Source organism: Carassius auratus, unplaced genomic scaffold, assembly GCF_003368295.1.
Source record: "Carassius auratus strain Wakin unplaced genomic scaffold, ASM336829v1 scaf_tig00026433, whole genome shotgun sequence".
Classification (NCBI taxonomy): Eukaryota; Metazoa; Chordata; class Actinopteri; order Cypriniformes; family Cyprinidae; genus Carassius; species Carassius auratus.
Window position 1 is genome coordinate 1 of NW_020525516.1, and position 20,808 is coordinate 20,808.

Below are 20,808 nucleotides of genomic sequence, written 5' to 3' on the forward strand. Positions count from 1 at the left end.
ACACAGACCCAGAAAGAATGTGTTACAGCAATTTATGGTCTCCCCTATTTAATAGATGTATGCTTCCTCATAATCATGGTTTCCCAGACCCCCCTGAACTGCAGCACCTGTGTGTGGGAGTCTTGTTGTGTGTTTGTGTAAGTGTGAGTGTGTTTGGACTACTCCCAGCCCTCACATTGGTATTTATAACAGCTCTTCATGGAAACTAAACTATGCTGTATTTTGTACTCAAACTTCTCTGCTTGCTGAGGTCTCTGTCACTCGGCTCATTCTCTTTCTCTCCTGTGTGTGTGTGGTCCTCGGCCCTTTCAGGGACATGTAGGGCCATGTTTGGTTGATGTTGTTCCAGTAAAGAATGAGGAAGGAGTCGTAATCATGTTCATCCTAAACTTCCAGGAGCTTTTAGACCCGTCCACGAGAAAAGGTGGCATCAAACAGCGAATGACACACAGCTGGCTACAGGCAGGTGAGTGTCCCCCCTTTCTCTCTGTGTGTGTGTGTGTGTGTGTGTGTGTGTGGGAAAAGATTCTGGCCCTTACTGTAACAGCCTTATAAGGGAAAAACATTGACTGCTGTGCTTGGTGTGACGGTCCGTGTGTAGGTGTAGCCAGAGGCAGCATTTGATAAAGCTGGTGTCAAATTTTGGTTGCAGAGTGTTTGTTTTTGTTTTTGTATGTGTGTGTGTGTGTGTGTGTGTGTGTGTGTGTGCCGGGCCCCCAGTGTTGCTTTAACTTTTATATTAGAAACTATGAGATATTTGGCTGATATAAATAACTTTACATTTAATTATAATAATAGTAATAATAATAATGTAAATATACAAGTTTCTTAATGTATAATTTTTTTTATTTTTTACATACATAAATTATTATCATTATATTTAATTATAAATGGACACTTACATGTTTAGAATGAATTATAAAAATGCATATGCAAATATGAATAGGTTAATAATAATAATAATTGTTGTTGTTATTGTTATTAATGAAATATTTCATAAATATTCCATATAATGTTTTTTTCACATTTATTACTAGTAATATATATATATTATATAATATTATATAAGCTTGTTGTTTTAAAATATATAAATGTTTAGTATTTTTAAATTGTGAACAATACTTTTTTAATATATTAGTTATATAATATATTATTAGTAGTAGTAGGAGTAATAATAGTAGTAGTATGTTTATTTATTCAATAAATTTGTTGTTTATCAAATATCAAATGCAACACTCATTTGATATTACAGGGAGCCTTTTTGGTAACAATTTATTTAGCATCCCATTTCCACACTTTAGTTATCTATAGTATATTCTATAGGACAGAAAATTTGCTGTACAGCAATGTATTTAAATGGACACGAAAGGTCTTCTCCTGTTCATAGGTTTTCTTCCAGAGAAAAGACCCTAGTAATCTCAAATCTGTCTTCCTAAAGTTTGACCGAATCTCATCAGTATGTCGCACTGAGCTCAGATATGTCTGGTATGATTAAAAGGGCTTTAAGACCAGAAGGACAAGAACTCCCCAGTTATGTCTCCTGAGCTTTGAGCAAAAACATAGTCCCTTTGGATTATTGAACCTTCTGTTTGTGTATCAGGTCAGAAACGTAAGACGAGGCTGCGAATGCCCTCTCTCCGTGTCAAGCGGCAGCCGTCCCTCCCTAAGGACCACTTTGAGGGAGTAGTGGTGGACTACCTACAGGTACATGTGTGCATATGTGACACTCATCTGAGTTCATATTGTTCATATTGCCTCAGACACATCATCTACAGCTCCCCTCTGTGTCCTGCAGCCCTCTCATGAGGAGGTGGCTTTGAAAGACCTCCAGATGTCTCCAGACAGCTGCTTGAAGTCAGAGACCCAGGCCCTGATTCAGCAGACCCCCTCCATGTGCAGCTTCTCATCCCCACTCACTCGGCCCTCAGACCGGCTAGAGCCCAGCGGACCCCCTCTCAAACACAGCCACTCCAGAGAGAGCGTGCACACCCTGCGCCGGGCCTCCTCGCTGCACGACATCGACGGCATGAGGGACCAGTGGAGCGGTATGAGTGTTTGTGCTCCTAGTGTAAACAACATACTGTCACAAACATTGACTGTGTGACAGACTTTATCATTTATACATAAGCAGACAGTACAAGGGACAAGGGTACAAGGGACTTGATTGATTGATATAAAAATTATAATTCAACAACTCTATTTGGAGTACTACTTGTGTACACTGCACATTTCTTGATATATATATACCAGACTATACCGAAAGTTAGGGCTGGGCGATATATATATATAAAAAAAAAGATATCTCGATATTGTAAATTCTTTTACGATATTCGATATATATCTCGATATGTTTGCATTTGCATTTAAATAATAAAAAAACAAGATTTTCTTTTGCCCATTAAAAACAACTATTTAGATTAAACAGCTAATTTAAGCAGTTAAAAAAAATCTAGACCAAGAGATCACTTACTGCTTTTTATTAAATGAATACATGTAGGCCTATATGTAACTGAAGCAGTGCAAATTATGTACAGAAAGTGCATTCTGTCAACTTAGTGCATGCAATTCACAATTTAAACTATGCAACTGGGATAAGTATTTTTAATTTTTTTAACAAGTTTTTTAAGCTAAGAACACAAGTCTGTCAACTGTCTGTGGTTTTAAGAGAAGCTCTGTGGCATAAAACTATGTTCCTACCAGAGAGCTGCACGGGTCTGATTTTGTAAATCCGCACCCACCCGTAACCGCAGTGCTTAAAACCGCACCCGACCCGTTTTCCAACAGCAGCACTAATTAAAATCCGCACCCGACCCGACCCGCTTAAAATAGAACCGACACCCGACCCGCACCCGCAATCAAATCAGTTAAGCCAATCACATTAGACACACTTTTTTTTTTTTTTATTGCCAGGTCATACAGAAGTTATTTAGGCCTATGGAAAACTCTTTTTAAAAGATATTCGTTTTTTATACATTTTATCTTAATTTTGATCAATGTTTAATCAATCAATTGCTCGTATTTAATAAATAAGAAGCAAATATATATAGCAGACAATGTAGCTAATAACCTTAGTGTAATTGACAGAATTACTAAAAAATATTTTGCTACCTAAAAGTTAAATATTTTTTGTGTCACGCATGCATGCATTTCTATTTCCCTCATATTAAACATAAAACGCATGTGGACTGATATTTTTCCAATGTCTGGACTCCTTTATTAATGGAGTATATAAACAGACGTTTCAATATATTGGTATTAAATGCATTTTCTGATAATTTATATTTCACGTTTTTACTGCAAATGTTGAAATACGTGCTCTTTGGTCCATCAGTGCTTGAGTCACTGATCACATTAGAATAAAATATCTCATAATAAAATACAAGATTGACTGATTTATGAATGTATATGCATAGTTCTCATCCGTTGGAAATACAGATAAACGCTTTTTCATTTGTTGTATTTTTGATCCTGAAACAAAACAGAACAGCAAAAGAGCGAATCATACCACCGTCTGAAGTTATGCTACAAGTCGAACTCACCAATTTTTTTTAAATCGTTCACAGCTGTTCACAGCTTTAAACAGTTTATCAAAGAATCCTGAAATAGTTTATCAGCACAACTGTTTTCAACATTAATTACAATAAGAAATGTTTCTTTAAGCACCAGACCATCATATTAGAATGATTGCTGAAGCATCACGTGACACTGAAGACTGAAAATTCAGCTTTAAAAAAACAACAAAAAGTATACATTTTAAAATATATTAATAGAAACATTACTTTAAATTGTAATAATAAACAAAAAGAGCTATAAAGATATAAGAGAGAGTCATATTGTGTGATTTAAATTAGCAATTCATTAGTTTGACTTTCCAATGTGGCACAACATATTCTGTCTTCCATAGATACTGTGTCAGTATATTAACCAACTTGAGCTCTTTCTCTATAACAGCCTTCTGCAGTAGAGAAACACATGGACATTAGTCTGTATCCTTGGATTGCAGTGTCATTAGCAGAAGATAGTGTTTAGAACAACGGAAGTCTTAGTGAATCTTGCTTCTTTCTTGTTCTTTTTTGGTGGGACTGACTTTGTTGATCATGTCATATGTCTGAGCATTTAGATATGTGAAATATGAGCAGGGGCCCCAGCCGGGATGGAGCGGAATAGATATTTGTCAGCTTTAATACTGCACTCGACTCCCGTCCATTAGCATTGAACAGGAGTACCATGGCCGAGTACAGGATGTGCTTTCAATAGAAATTAAGTGTTATATTTGAATTTATCCTTGACAAGTCTGATTAAAACCAGTTTGCCTAAAATAGCAAAGCATTGAATATAAAGGAGCTAGTATTCTTTTCTAATGGAGTTTGTGGAAGATCTCCAAAAAGCAGCACATTCGGACATGTTGAATTGCAACATTTAAGTCTCTGGTTGTCCAGAATAAGGCTTGTTGGTTCCCCGGTGAAACAGTCACATGTGGCGGCCTGACAGGCCTATTTCTGTAGCTGTAGTCCTAATCAATGCTTTTGTGTGACCGTGATTACCCACCGCCACCCCTGATGGGCCTGCCGCTATGCATGTGTGTGCGCATGAGCATGAGCATGAGCTCTAAATAGTGTGTTCTGTCATTATACAGGTGTCTGTATGACTCATAGGTCTAAATTAACACTTTCATTATCGCGTGACATTACTGGCATACAGGATGGTAGTGCAAGTCACATGGCATGACATTGTTTTAATCAAACTCTCTAATGATATGTTTTGATGGCTGATTTAATTGGTGTGATTTTGATTTTTCAGATCTGAAGCCCAGTAACTTGAACTCCACCTCAGACTCTGATTTGATGCGGCACCGTATCCCTCAGGTAACGATATCCTTCGGCTCAGACCGGCTCAGACCACCTTCCCCCACAGAGATCGAGATCATAGCGCCCAGCAAGATTAAAGACCGCACACAGAACGTCTCGGAAAAGGTCACTCAAGTCACGCAGGTAATATAAAGAATACTTGATAGCTCATCCTTGTATTTCATGCAAGTCTATATAGCAGATTCAGGATAATGTTTCCTAGCTTCTTGTTCACTTAGTGATGCCTAGAGATTTTGTCTTTTAACCCCATTTATTTATGGTGTTGTCAATATACAACATGAGATTAAAAAGAGCCAAATAATTGAATTAATAACATTTTATGGACAGTAAAAAAAGTAATATATTTAAAATACATTTATTTCATGCTAAGTATAGTTCAAATCTATTAGCAAACCACAAATAACTTGAGACTTGCTAATTTAAAATTATAATTAAACTTTATTTGGCATATTACCAAACACTTTTCTTCTTAGTAAGTGTAAAATTTGTTTTACTGACACTTTTGATGAGGATTGTATGATCTTTGAATAATATCAGATAGGGCTGGACGATTAATTTAAGTTATATAAATAAGTTATAAAGTTATCCAAACCGAAATTCATAACCTCTAACCGACGTAATTTTCCCATGTCGGTTATTTCGTTTTTTTAATCCTGTTAATACTTCCCCCTTAAAAACATACTAGCGCGTGTGTAGAAACATGACTCTGCCCCGTCTATTTAGTGTTATAAAAGCAAAACACGGAGGTGAATGCCGGTTCAACACATACTGATGGTGCGTGAGCGGTGAGCCTTGCGTCTTCACTAAACTTTGTTAGTTGTATATGTTTTATGGTTTGGACATTCAAACGATTCGATGATTGGATGTGTATTGTTATATCGAGCTACCATGTTCGCGCAGCTGCATTGTGGCATGAACACTCACTAAAGTAGCTTAGAATCTTAAAACTTATTGTAGCATGTTTGTGTGCAGCGCACATGAAGCACAAGCGCATTGCAGGTTCCTGGTTTGTGTCTGTTTTCGGACTGTTCTGTGTATTTTAACTGTAGAAAAAGGTTGTTCCGATTCGAAACTACGATACAGAAAACTACATCAGTACATCATCATAAACGCAGCCGTTTTTGTCTTACATGAACATAAACAGAGAAGAAAGAAAACACACATGTGCAGTATTTTTGCTTAAAAAGACAACAGCCTAAAAATAGCGTTGCGTGTCATTAATGTTAATGAAAGAACAAAATAAAATAATTCACTGATCTTGACTGAATATATTTAATAATATATATTTAATATTTTCTGTTTCAGTTTCTGTACCTGAAATTTTGTTTAGTTGTATTTATTTATGATATTGCTAATTGATTTGTTTGTTCCTATCTTATTACTGACTGGTTACTTGTCTTTAACACTTTAATATTTGAAATTTATATTAATCTAGTTGTTCTGGTATATTTTTAAAGCTCAGGCAAAATTCCTCTTGCAGTGTTTTGTAGGCTGCTGATTTTTGCTCAAGTTATTCAGCTGGAACATAATGCTTTGTAAAAATGTTTTACATCTAAATGTTTGACTTAATTTTTTTATATTGTATTTTTATCTTATTGGAATCAAAACTAGGAATCGATAAGCAGAATCGGAATCAATAAAATTCAAACGATACCCAAACCTAGTAAGAAATGTTACGAACATAGATAAAATAACTGCTGATAGTCAATCATATTTACAGTACAAACCTTGAGGGCTAAAAACTAAACAGAAACAAAATAATCGTTCATTAATCTTAATCGAGGTAAAATGTTAAATTAATTGAGGTTTTGATTTTAGGCTATAATCGTCCAGCCCTAACAGATTTTAAATGCAAAATATTTAAAGTGTACCTGAAATATACTTGCCTTTTGAAAACCTTAGGCCGGTGACACACTGGCAAATTGCACCTGTCAAACATAGTCTATTTTGCCGTCAATACTGTTGACAGTGTCCTTTATCAGTAGGCTTTATGTTTATGCTCAACATGAAGTATAGAAATTGTTGTCATGAAGGCAAGATCCTGGTCTGTCGGCGGCCTCCCTCTATGTCACCTACAGTAGCAGCAGCTTAAACCATTTGTGGATTAATGCGTATTAGAGATGCGAACTGTTTAAAACGATTCAGTTCGATTTGGTGAACTGAATGATTCGTTCATGAAACGGATATCCAGACTGCTTTATTTTGAACTCTCTCTCACAACGGACACGGAAGAGAAGACAATGCTGAATAAAGTCATCGTTTTTGCTATTTTGGACCAAAATGTATTTTAAGTCCCTTATGTTCACCAAGACTATATTATTTGCAAATAAATACAGTAAAACTGTAATACTGTGAATTATTACAACAATTTGAAACAATTAATTGATTGTTTTCTATTTTAATATATTTTAATAAATATAATATTTATATTAGTAATGTAATTTATTCCTGTTACTCAAGTCTTCAGTGTCACATGATCCTTCAGAAATCTCTCTAATATGCTGATTTACTGCTCAAGTAACATTTCTGATGATTATATTTTTTCTAATAAATTAAAAAATATTAAATAGAACTATTTTGCAACAATATAAAAGTCTTCACTATCACATGCACGTGTAATATATGCAATGTATGTCTGTGAAGACAAAATGAATATGGCTTGACAAAGCCTTGTCTAAAAGTTTAAAAAGTCTTTTTATGGTTTTATAGGTCTTGAGGATGGACAGATAAACTTTATAATTTTCATTATATGTGATATATGAACTTTGTCATTTAAATGTTTAGTGAAAATTTACATTTAAAAAGAAACAATCTTATATATACAGTGGGTAAAATAAATACTGAACTAGGTATTGAAATTTTCACCAGAAGTCGGTAACAACCCAAGTAATCTGTACATCCATACAAAGGAAACAAAACAAGTAAGTTCAGAAATGGTGCAAAAAACCATAGAAAGCCAAGACATCAGCTGAAATCTATCAGTTACCAGAAAAGCAATCCTGCCCCTAGTCAGTGGAAATTAATATTAGCTGGTCCAGTCCCGACACCTACAGTACCAGGATGATGAAGGTGAAACAAAACTGGACATTTCAGCAAGATAATGATCCCAAACACAGTCAGGGAAACTCTCAGTTGGTTTCAGAGAAAGAAAGTTAAGCTGCAATGCATGCCACTAGTTTCTTCATAGTGGAGGCATCTTGAAGCTTTCAATACCAACAAAGGCTTTTGTACAGTCATTCCATTTTGTTTCACATAATAAAAATTTTTATTCCTGAACTTATTTGTTTTGTTTTATTTGTAAGTCTGGATTACTTGGGATGTTGCCAACATCTGATGAAAATTTCATGTCAACAACACCTATTTACAGGGAGATACTTATTTTATCCCCCCCTCCCCTCTCTCTCTCTCTCTCTCTATATATATATATATGTACAATGGTGGATAAAATTATTAGAACACTAATATTTTCAGCAGCTAAACTTGAGATTTTTGTTTACACAAGGAGGTAGTGCTCCACACAGAGATCGAATCTGATCATCATCAGTTTGTCTGAGATTACATGAAGAAACAGAACACACTGAGACAAACCCAATCCACAAGAACTGTGGCAGCGTCTCCAAGACGCTTCAAAAAACCTACCTGCAAAGCTACAGTACTGTTAAAAGTTTTAGGCACTTGGGTAAAAATGCTGTAAAATGAGGATTCCATCATAAATCTTCTTTATCAATAACCTTCTATTTATTAAATAAATCAACATTTGGAATGACCGTTCTTTGCGTTTAAAGCAGCTTTTGCCCTCCGTGCACTTGCATATAGTTTTTCAGGGAGCTTTGCAGGTACTGTAGGTCTCTTCAAGCCTCTTAGAGACATTGCCACAGTTATTTTGGATTTAGTTTGTCTTAGTTTGTTCTGTTCTGAAAATACTAGTGTTCTAATAACTTTGTATATATTTATTGGAGCTGTCAAACAATTAATCATGATTAGATCAAATCCAAAATAAAAAATTGTTTACATAATATATATGTGTACTTTGTATTATTATTATGCATGTAGTTTATATTTTGAAAATATGTAAATATATTTACATGCATATATTTATATTAATATAATTTATATTATTTATTAATTTATTTAAAATATAAACATAAAATATTTTTTCTCAAATACGGTGAAATGCGAAAGTTTGGGAACCCCTTGCAGAATATGTGATAATGTGAATAACTTTAAAAAAAAACTAATGAGAGAGATCATACAAAATGCATGCTATTTTTCATTTAGTACTGTCCTGAGTAGGATATTTTTACATTTAGTCCACAAGACAAACAATTGCTGAAATTATTAAATAACCCCATTCACAAGTTTGTGAACCCTTGGTTCTTAATACTGTGTTTGGTTACCTGATGATCCACGACTGTCTTTCTGTTTTGTGATGGTTGTTCATGAGTCCCTTGTTTGTTCTGAACAGTTAAACTGAGAACTGTTCTTCAGAAAAATCTTCCATGTCCTGCAGATTCTTCAATTTTTCAGCATCTTTTGCACATTTGAACCCTTTGCAGCAGTGACTGTATGATTTTGAGATCCATCTTTTCACACTGAGAACATTTGGGGGACTCAAACACAATTATTAATAAAGGTTCAAACATTCACTGATGCTCCTGAAGGAAACACAATGCATTAAGAGCTGGGGATGAAAAGCTTTGAACAGGATGAAGATGTCCAAATTTTTCTTATTTTGTTGAAGTATACATATATATATATATATTTCATTTAGTACTGCCCTTCGGAAGAAACAGAAGATTCTTGCATTTTTCCCAGAAAACAAATTAAGTACAATTTACCTTGATCTTCATATTCCAAACGTTTTCACCCCCGGCTCTTAATGCATCTTGTTTCCGTCTGGAGCATCATTGAATGTTTGAACCTTTTTTTAATAGTTGTGTTTAACGTATAGGGACAGAATACCAAACAAATAATCCAGAAAAAAAAACCACATTATATAAGGTTTAGGGATTGATTTGCATTTCAGCGAGTGAAATTATATAGTATTTGATCCCCAAGCAAAACATGACTTGGTACTTGGTGCAGAAACCCTTGTTGGCAAGCACAGAGGTAAGAGGTTTTTGCTAGTTGGTCACCAGGTTTGCAAACATCTCAGGAGGCATTTTGGTGCACACCTCTTTACAGATCCTCAAAGAATGTTTTGGTTGGTGACTGTGGCCCCAACTGCCTTAAGATCATTAACAAACACCTCCCGTGTAGTTCGGGGCTGGCCCCTCACCTTTCTCATTATCGTCCTTTCCCCATGGGGCAAGATCTTGCACGGAGCTCCATTAAGATATTTACGCAACTTTTACAAAAGTACTTCAGAAGAAAACATTAAGTTGTGCACATCTTGACACAGAACAATGACACTGACATATTTTAAGATATGTCAGAGCAAGATATTTTCAGTTGAGACATCTCAAACATGCATTTTAGTCTGGGACTAGCTTAAGCCTTGTCTGTGAACCCGGGGAATGATCTTTTTAAATGTAGACACACACTCACAAACAAAAAGTACTGCACAAGTTGACATTACAAAAGCTTTCAGCAGTCCTCCTCAGGCATTGAAAAGTTTGGTGACATCATCTACATGATTTAGTATTTTGTAACATCTCCATACGGGTCAGTTAAGTGACCTATATACAGAGACCACTGAGTCCTGTGCTGATGTGGGCAGAGCTTATTTGGCTGTTGTGTAGGGATCGGACTCACACTGACACACTTTCCTACCCCTGTGTTTTTTGTGTGTGATTAATGCAGTGTACTGGGTATATTGGACTGCATGCTTATGCGGTTAAGTTACTGCATGTTATGTATTCTTCACATAATAACTGGAAAGATTTGCCATGGTTCATATAGAAGTGTAAAGGTCAACTGTACAATCTGTGAGTGCCTTTAAAGTTTAGAGATAAAGTAGTACAAATATACAAACAAGAGGGATGCAGTACAGCAGAGAGAGAAGAAGAATCAAAGAAAGACATTGAAAATGACGGAGAGAAAGAGATTGTATTGGTGACGTCTCTCTCCATGGACACAAGTGGGAGACTGTGTAGTCCTTCCAGTGGAAAAATCAATCACGCTGACAAATCTACTGCCAGCTTGCACATTTCTATCATAACGTCTGTGTGTGTGTGTGTGTGTGTGTCATTAGCTTTTAATGTAGCGAATGACACATTTCCACAGGTGATATTAACATTTCCCATTCTTCCTAATTCTCAGTACAAACTATGTAAATACAGTATTTTATTATATTTTTCCCAAAGTCTTGATATATTTGAGTAGGTTCACAAACTTCTATTTTAAGGGATAGTTCACCCAAAATGAAAATCCTGTCATCTTTCACTCCCTCTCATGTTGGTCCAAACTTTGACTTTAAAGAATGTTGCTCACCAAACACTTTGAATTCTGTTGTATTCCATTATATATGGACCAAAAACATACATTTCTCAAAACATCTTCTTTTGAAATCAAGATCTTCCTCGGACTGACATGTATGTACTTAAATTTGTTATTCTAGCTATTGTTTGACAATATTAGGGGCACTTTAATTTGCTGTGTGTGTGTGTGTGTGTGTGTGTGTGGTTGCTCTCTGCTGGTGACCTTGGCTTCTAGGGCTAATGGAAGTAGAGGGCAGTGGGAGCAGAGGCCAAAGAGACACTCACTGTCTGTTTCTGTACTCACATACACATCTGTGATAAGTCTGCACGCAAACACACACTCTTTCTCCGACCCTCACTCTTGCTCGCTCTTTCCCTTTCTGCTAAAATACATTTGTTTGTACAACATTTCTTAAGTTTGTATATTTAGATTCTATCAACATCACAAAAACATTTTACATTTTAGCTTGCCAATGTAGATAATTAGTGTAAAACTTGCGTATGAGCAGTTGAGCATTTGCTTGATGTTATGGTAGTAATGCATATGTGCTGTCTGTTGTTTGGCATTACATCCTGAGGTTCAACTGTAACAGGCAATTCCTGGCTTCATAATTGGACTTCGATTTGAAACTGAGCAAGAAGGGAAATGACGTTCTGCATTGATTTTTGTCGGTACTGATTTGTCTACATAACATGACGTACCTAGTTATGTGACCAGCTGCACTGTTTTTAGTAGACCAGTCTGCATGTGAGCAGCATGAATGAAGCATGAGCATGAATCTCACATATATGTGGATTCCTAGAATCACAGATAAAATATTGGTCATGGAAAGTCATGAACAGATTTGTTCCCCTCATTTCCCATTGTTTTCTGTCTCCTACTGTCCTGTCCATTAAATATGGGGGGGGGGGGGTTATAGGGGATGAGCCTTATGTTGTTGGATGTTCCCTGTCTTATTGTGTACAATTTTGCAATAAAAAATAAATATGGGGAAAAAAGCCCCAAATATTTACACTGTACCATTGAAAAGATTAGGGTCAGGAAGATTTTTTAAAATATTTTTGAAAGAAGTCTTTAGTTTAGTTTACTTTGTTTTTTTTTTAATCACAAGGGGCAATTGCAGTCGGGCATGGGCAGCCCATCACAGACTTCCCAAATGGACATAACAGCACATAACAAATAATTTAATGCCACACACATACATAAATAAAAAGAAAACTTCCACATAGTTGCAAGTTACAGATTACAACAATACAAATTACACCAATACAGTATGCTTCTCTGTAAAATTCAGCTACTTCTACAACTCTTAAAAAAATAAAACACTTTATACTTGAAAGTCTTTAAAGCGGCTAATTTTTGATAAAAATACAGTACAACACTAATATTTTAAAATAGTGTTACAGTTTAAATTAACCGTTTTCCATTTTCATATATTTTCAAATGTAGTCTTCAGTGTCATATATTCCTTCAAGTAAGTTTTTCAAGATTAAATCTTTTGTAACATTCAGAATGTTTACTATCACTTTTAAACAAAATTGAATGCATTCTTGCAAATTATAAGTATTTAGTAAAATAAATAAATAAATCCAAAATTACTGACCCCTAACTTAAATTATGAAGGATGGGAGAATTCAGGGTCCATTTTTCCTGCTTTCAATACAAATATATACATTTTAAATTGTTATGCATGTTCAGTAAAAATGCATAATATTTCTGCTTTTGCAGAATCATTTGAATAAATAAGCAAGTGACATATGCATGCCACAGTGCAGCTGCAGAGTGGAAATCCATTGACATTGTGAATCCCAGAATATCAGTGCCAAGCATACAAAGTATAGACAGCAGTGACACTGTTCAATACATGTGCGTCATTTCCACACAATTCACTTTCCTTCAGCAATTACAATTTCTACACTGAAATGGAGATTTCCATTCTTTTACTATTACTTACTTTACACTAGAACATATGGTTAATATAGTCATCAAAATTATATATAATAAAAAAACAAAAATCTTGTAGTTGTCTGAAGCAGAGATAAAGGGATTTCATAGACTACACTAGTTAAAATAATGTAATATGATAAAAGGAACACAAAATGATAAGAAGTATGTGTGGTATGTTATTCTTTTGCAGTGTCTGTATCAGATCCATATTTTGTCCACACAGTCTAATCATTACACAAATGGGATGTCCGTCGTCCATTCCACACCTTTATGTGTGTATGTGTGTGTGTGTGTTTGCGTGCATGAGGAAAAAGAGAGCGAGTGTGAAAGGGCGGTGTTTCCCTGTGTCAGTGCTCTGTGTCTGTCTCAGCACGTCTCAGAGAATGCCACCATGAGCTTGAAACAGAAACTTAAGCCTGTAAGTACCATCCTTGCCTTGACCTTTATTTATCTCCGCTTCACCCCCTCTCTCTTTTCTTACTTTCGCTGCTTTGTGTTTCTCTTTCACTCTGTCTGATTTTCACCCCCCACACCTGGTTGGGGAATAAAATAGGTCAGGACCAGGATGGATTTGACTGACAGCTGTTGCCACTCACATAGATCACTGTTAATGGTGTTGTTTCAGTGTCAGACTCTGTTGACTTTTTACGACTTGTGAGACATACGCAAACCAAGACCTTCGCGCCCCTTTATTTTTCCTCTGTCTTTATATCCTTGTTTTGTCTTATTGCCGTTCACCATGTGTTTGTTTTATTTGTAGTAGTGGTGTGTAATTACACATCTTTGTTTGATTTTTGTTTGTCATTTTCAAATTCCCATTTACCGTGTGTTTGTTTTATTTGTTGTGGTTGCTTTAACATAAGTCCCTTTTTGTTTTAGTTTGTTTAATCTTCATTTTTAGTTTTCTTCTGTTGTTGTTGTTTTCTTTTGTTTTTTATTTATATCAGCTTGTGGACACATCCTTTCATGCACCACACTTTTGTCTTGCATGTCGAGGTGCAATGTTGCATGCTGAAAGTTGTTTTTTTTTTTTTCAGAGAGTGGCGGAATTTTTTATTTTATTTTTTTTAATACAAACAACGTGTAGTATCAAAAGGCATGCCATGGAAATGTTACACTGACCTTAGCTGTGCAAGATAAAGCTGTTGGTGAGGTTTTGCTCAGTGCGTGTTTTACTTTTGCGTATCTTTGTGTGTGAGAGAGTTTGCGGCTGTAGTCACAATGCAGACAGTCAGAATGGATTTGCCTGGTTCCATCATTATGAAACAGAGTGTTAGGTTATATCAATAAGCACGGATATCTCGCTCCAGTGAATTCGTGTGTGTGCATGTGAGCACCTTCTGTCACTGGGATCTCTCCAACACATGGAACTGAATGTGCATTCACACAGTGTGCTTGTGTGTGTGTGTGTGTGTGTGTGTGAGTGTGTGTGTGTGTGTGTGTGTGTTTGTGTGTTCATAGACATGTGCATACTGATAAGAAAGGCTGTGACTCCACATGATGAGTACATGTATATACTGTTGCAAAGTATGTATAAAATATGCAGTGTTTTAAATATGAATAAGAAACTCAAAGTGAGAATGGACATATTTGTTTTGAAGATTGCAGCTGTTTTGTGTGTGAGCTGTGAATGACAGTTTTCAAGGCTTCTGACTTCTTATTTTGCAACCAGTGTTAATTTCGTTGACTAAATATTTTCGTCATTATTTTCGTCACGAATATATTTTTGCCGACGAAAACGAAACGAAAACTAAAATAGAAGGCACTGATGGAGACTAAAACTATGACTAAATTGATTGACATTATCGTCAACGAATAAAGGACGAGACGAAAATAGACTGTGACGAAAATCAAATCAGCAGACGGGAGAGATGCGAGGAATGAGCAAAAGAACCGGCAAAACATAACAGGCGAGACTGCATGAGAGAAGAGAACCAATCCGAGCCTGACTTATTGAGACGTGAAGCGAAGGTTTTCAGTTTTTATGAGCTCCCGGGAAGACGGCATTCGAAGAGGTGATAGGGACTTTAAGCAACAGCCTCTGGTGGAACGGCAACGCCATTCTGGCGTTGTATTGCGCCTGCGCGAATTTAACTGCTACTTTGTGACGTTCTAATTTAACGGTCTACTACGGGAGAACAGCTGATTTGCCGGAGTCGCTACAACGTGAGAGGTTAGGTAAATAAATGTTATGTTTTTAGACTTATTTACATCATACAATATTAAAAACTCCTCTTCTGACAAAAGATTGTCATTTAACGCCAAAAGCAATCCTTCTCTTGCTTTTTTAAATTATATATTTTTTTGCATCTCAATAAATGAATTAATGCTGCGTTGCGCTGTTCTGTTTTACCGTTGCTTAGTGACTTTTACGTTCTTGGCTACAGCGGTGTGACGGCAAACTTCCGGTCGCTGTAGCCGTTCCATTCGCAGCTGTTGCTTAAAGTCCCTACTGTCTAAAAAAGCGTCAAAATGTCCACAGCTCACTTCACGTTTGACGACGAACAAAACAAAACAAAGTGTAAAGCACGCGGAGCGCTCATTCGTGGCAAGAACACAACCAATTTGAAAAGACATTTACAGACGAGCCACCCGGACATTTTCTCAAATGTAATTTCACAACGATGTTCTTTTGTTTATTGAGCTAAGCAAAATTGGAATAGTGCAGTGCGTAGATGTTGTAGCATTAAATATTACGAACTGAAAAGTACTGTAAAATAGCCCCTTCTTCAAATTAGATGCGAGCACAATACTAATACGTAATATGATAAATACATTTGATTAATACTAATGTTTAGTATATTTTATAATGTTCTACTTGTTGACAATATCACAAATATGTCTATATTAGTCATGTGAAACATGAATGTTCACATCCTATCATTATACATACAAATCTAGCAATAATGTAGTATTTAAAACATACAATATTGCTAGACAAATGAATACCTTATAAAATCTTGTTACTTTTTTTATCCACCTAGCTGCCAACTTATTAAATATTTACTTTAAATGTATGCACTTATTGTTCAGCTCAGCTGTAAGCTTTAAGGTCCTGGACCTAACGTTATTTTTCTTTTATTGATGGTCAATTGGCAGCTAGTTATTGTTTACATTATCATGACAGTGTTTGTTGCTGCATAAAAGCTTTTGAATCGAAATAAAGACACAGTTGTGTTGAAATAAAGTTGAATTTGTGTTTTATATATTTTGGTTAAGTTTGTTTCCTATACCAGCTGTAAAAAATTGTCTAGTAAATCTGTTATTGATTTTAGTCTTATTTTAGTCGACTAAAATACCAAGCAATTTTAGTCGACTAAAATACCAAGCAATTTTAGTCGACTAAAATAAGACTAAAATTAAAACAAATCAGATGACTAAAACTTGACTAAAACTAAAAAGAATTATAGTCAAAAGACTAAGACTAAAACTAAATTAAAATTTCGTGTCAAAATTAACACTGTTTGCAACAAGAAACTGAGCAGTAAGACTATGTGTGCTTGTGTGTGGGAAAGGTTTTGCTACTGAATGGGGAAGGGATGCCTCCCAACTGATATACCTTGCCAATGCTGCATGTGAAGAAGAAAAATAACATTTGAATGGATATCAAGATTTATGTGAAGTGCAGGGGTAGAGACAGTTAAAGAATAGGAAATATTAGTAGCTCAGTATAAAAGCAGAAGTCTGTGGAAAGTCCTCTTCATAAACAATAATCTATGTGTATGTGTGGAATGATGTGTAATGATGACAGATAACATTTTCTGAACAACTTTTGGCAACAGCTATGTACACAGTGTTAAAAAAAGTTAGTTGTTGTTTACACTGCGTACAAATAGCGGTAGATACTGTTTGCACCATAAAGAGCAACACATAGCATCTTGTTTGTGTTAGGAGCAAATACTCATAGATGCTATTCAGTACATTAAAGTAAAATCCTTTTTAACTAAAAGTTAAATATCTGAGCAGTGGTGGGCACAGTCAGTGAAAATCACATGAATCAACTGTTGACTACTCAACGATGACGAGTCTCTCTCTGGAATGCTTAATTCTGATTGGTCAGTTTTGACATTCATCAGTTAAATACTACTGAATATTGCCAGCACTGCATTATTGACCGTTTATCCTAAAAACACTTACCCAACATAGCTGTACATATAAAATAATAAAATAATTATACCTCAAATAACATTAGTTTATGCTGATGTATTTATTTGGTAAGAAGCCATATGTAAGCAGGATAGTGTACAGGCAGACGCTGATGGTCTTTAAGGCCAAATAGACCCTTGGTCTTTACGTCAGAGTCCTGATCACATGTTGGGGTTTATTTTCAGTAATGAGCGACCATTATCTCTTACATGTATCTGCTTGTTGTTAGAGACCTGCATGTAATCTGTATGTCTTGCAGGCTGTCTTTAAGAGCTAGAACACATTTTGAATCCTGTCTGTGTTCAAGAGCACGGGACCTTTCTCAGTAGAGATTTATATCTGTTCTGTTCAGGGTGTTTGAGGGTCAGGTTTATTTTTCAATCACAAAACAAATGTAGATACTATGCAGAGCAATGGTACTTGTAAAGACGGGCATACTGGTTGGAACATATGCCTTTCTGCTTTTTGTTACTTCTGAAAAAAAAAAAAAAAACATGAATAATTTTGCATTATTTATGCAAAATCTATGACAAACACAGTCCACGAACTGATTGAAAACTAAAGCACAATAGTCTACCACGAATGTATTTATTTATTTATATTTCTGACTAGCACAGTGGAAAACTGAAAAAAAAAAAAAAAAAAAAACTTAATGTTGAAATGTTTACTTATTGGCCTGTTTGAAACTGTTGCATATAGCACATTATTATAGGACATTATACTAAATATATATATATATATATATATATATATATATATACACACACTCACCTAAAGGATTGTTAGGAACACCTGTTCAATTTCTCATGAATGCAATTATCTAATCAACCAATAACATGGCAGTTGGCAATTCATGGCAATGCATTTAGGGGCGTGGTCCAAACTCCAAACTGAATTTCAGAATGGGAAAGAAAGGCGATTTAAGCAATTTTGAGCGTGGCATGGTTGCTGGTGCCAGATGGGCTGGTCCGAGTATTTCACAATCTGCTCAGTTACTGGGATTTTCACAGGCAACCATTTCTAGGGTTAACAAAGAATGGTGTGAAAAGGGAAAAACATCCAGTATGCGGCAGTCCTGTGGGAGAAAATGCCTTGTTGATGCTAGAGGTCAGAGGAGAATGGGCCGACTGATTCAAGCTGATAGAAGAGCAACTTTGACTGAAATATCCACTCGTTACAACCGAGGCATTCAGCAAAGCATTTGTGAAGCCACAACACTCACAATCTTGAGGAGGATGGGCTACAACAGCAGAAGACCCCACCTGGTACCACTCATCTCCATTAAAAATAGGAAAAATACGCTACAATTTGCATGAGCTCACCAAAATTGGACAGTTGAAGACTGGAAAAATATTGCCTGGTCTGATGAGTCTCGATTTCTGTTGAGACATTCAGATGGTAGAGTCCGAATTTTGTGTAAACCGAATGAGAACATGGATCCATCATGCCTTGTTACCACTGTGCAGGCTGGTGGTGGTGGTGTAATGGTGTGGGGGATGTTTTCTTGGCACACTTTAGGCCCCTATAGTGCCAATTGGGCATAGTTTAAATGCCACGGCCCACCTGAGCATTGTTTCTGACCATGTCCATCCCTTTATGACCACCATGTACCCATCCTCTGCTGGTTACTTCCAGCAGGATAATACACCATGTCACAAAGCTCGAATCATCTCAAACTGTTTTTTTGAACATGACAATGAGTTCACTGTACTAAAATGACCCACACAGTCACCAGATCTCAACCCAACAGATCATTTTTGGGATGTGGTGGAACGGGAGCTTCGTGCCCTGGATGTGCATCCCACAAATCTCCATCAACTGCAAGATGCTATCCTATCAATATGGGCCAACATTTCTAAAGAATGCTTTCAGCACCTTGTTGAATCAGTGCCACGTAGAATTAAAGCGGTTTAAGTTCATTTTGTTAGTTTTTAGCACTTGTAATTTGAAAGAAATTGGGCAGCATAGCAAAATTTGTCATTATTTGTCAGTTTTTCATAAAAAGAAAAAATAAATGTTAGATGTGGTTGGATTCGATTTTATTTCAGATTTTATAAATGAACAAACGCAGTCTTAGTTTTAGTTAACAATAATTGCATTTTTATTCACCATGCTCGTAAAAATCTAAATCAAAATATTTTTGATAGTCCGTCATCAACCATGGATTTTCAAATGTATTCTTGCTCCATGCACCTATGGATGCGTTAATCTAGTTTGAACACAATCATTTCTCTATATTCTCAAACTGATTTCGACAGGCAATGGCAGCAGCAGTAACCTCTCATGCCGTACTTTGACAACAAATCAGTACGAGAGACTCTTTCAGCCTTTTAGGTCTCATTTGGTTTGACCTGTTGGAAATGATCCACACCCTCCCTCACCACTCCCTTTCCTGTCGATTATTTTCTTTAAAGTGGTGCATTTAGGCAGTTAAGAATCCACCTAACAACCCAGCTTTTTGTTCCCTTGGATTCATCCATCTATCCTGTACTGCTTTCTTTCTTACTTTAGATCCGCTGTGTTTGTATAGTATGTTTGTGGTAAAGATGACTGCGATGAAGTGTCTGTTTTTAGGTAGAGTCTGTGGAGTTTCTTCTGTTTCTGAAGAAACCGTTTTTCTGTGGATGTTGTGAGTCAGCATGACACTTTGGAGAACATGGACAAGGAGCCTCTCATTGTCTTACCGGTCAGTACAGACTTCAGTTTATGCAGGATGCACATTAATGTTGCATTCAGAAATATTTGATGAATGTGTACATATGCAGAGGTCTTTTCTCAACGTAATTGCAAATGTTATGGCTAGTAGACGGAAACATTTATCATACATTTGTGATGTCAGCTTGAATAGTTGTGGCAGGTAGTGAGGTAAATTGTTGTTATTTGCCTAAATGAAGTCATTCGTCTACTTAAAGCAATTCTGTGCTCTGAAGTGCTGAAGAAAAGTAAAAACCCTGAATTATATTCATACAATCTGAAATAAGGAAATGCATGCCTCGTCACATCACTTGACAGTCAATCTGCATAAAGCTGTGATTTGCATTAGGTTGTCATGTGTGCTGAAATTTGGATAAAAGAAAAAGGAAGACTGACAAGCAAGTATTCCTGTGTGCGTACTCCTTTATCAAGAACAAATTCTAGGTTTGAGACTTTATTATTATTATTTGGACATATTTGAAAACCATGGCAATGTTATAGTCATTTACTGCTCTTTACTGGTTTGCTTACAAAATAGTTATCTTCCGTCCCAAAAGAACTCTTTCAGATCGACCAACTTTTCCACATGACTGATGTTCATGATGAACATGTAGTTTCCATGGCAGCCAGTGGTTGCCATGGTGGTCTGTGTGAGCAGTAATCATGGGCTGCTAATGGCGTATTAAAGGAGTGATTTTCTATTGGGGAAAAGCTCGAGCAGAAAAGAGTTCAG

General features: G+C 36.1%; 1 pseudogene; it reads left to right on the forward strand.

Annotated features, from left to right (window-relative positions):
• The first annotated feature begins 330 nt into the window (after positions 1-330).
• Positions 331-20,808, forward strand: part of LOC113078700 (potassium voltage-gated channel subfamily H member 6-like) — a 33,798-nt pseudogene continuing 13,320 nt past the window's right edge.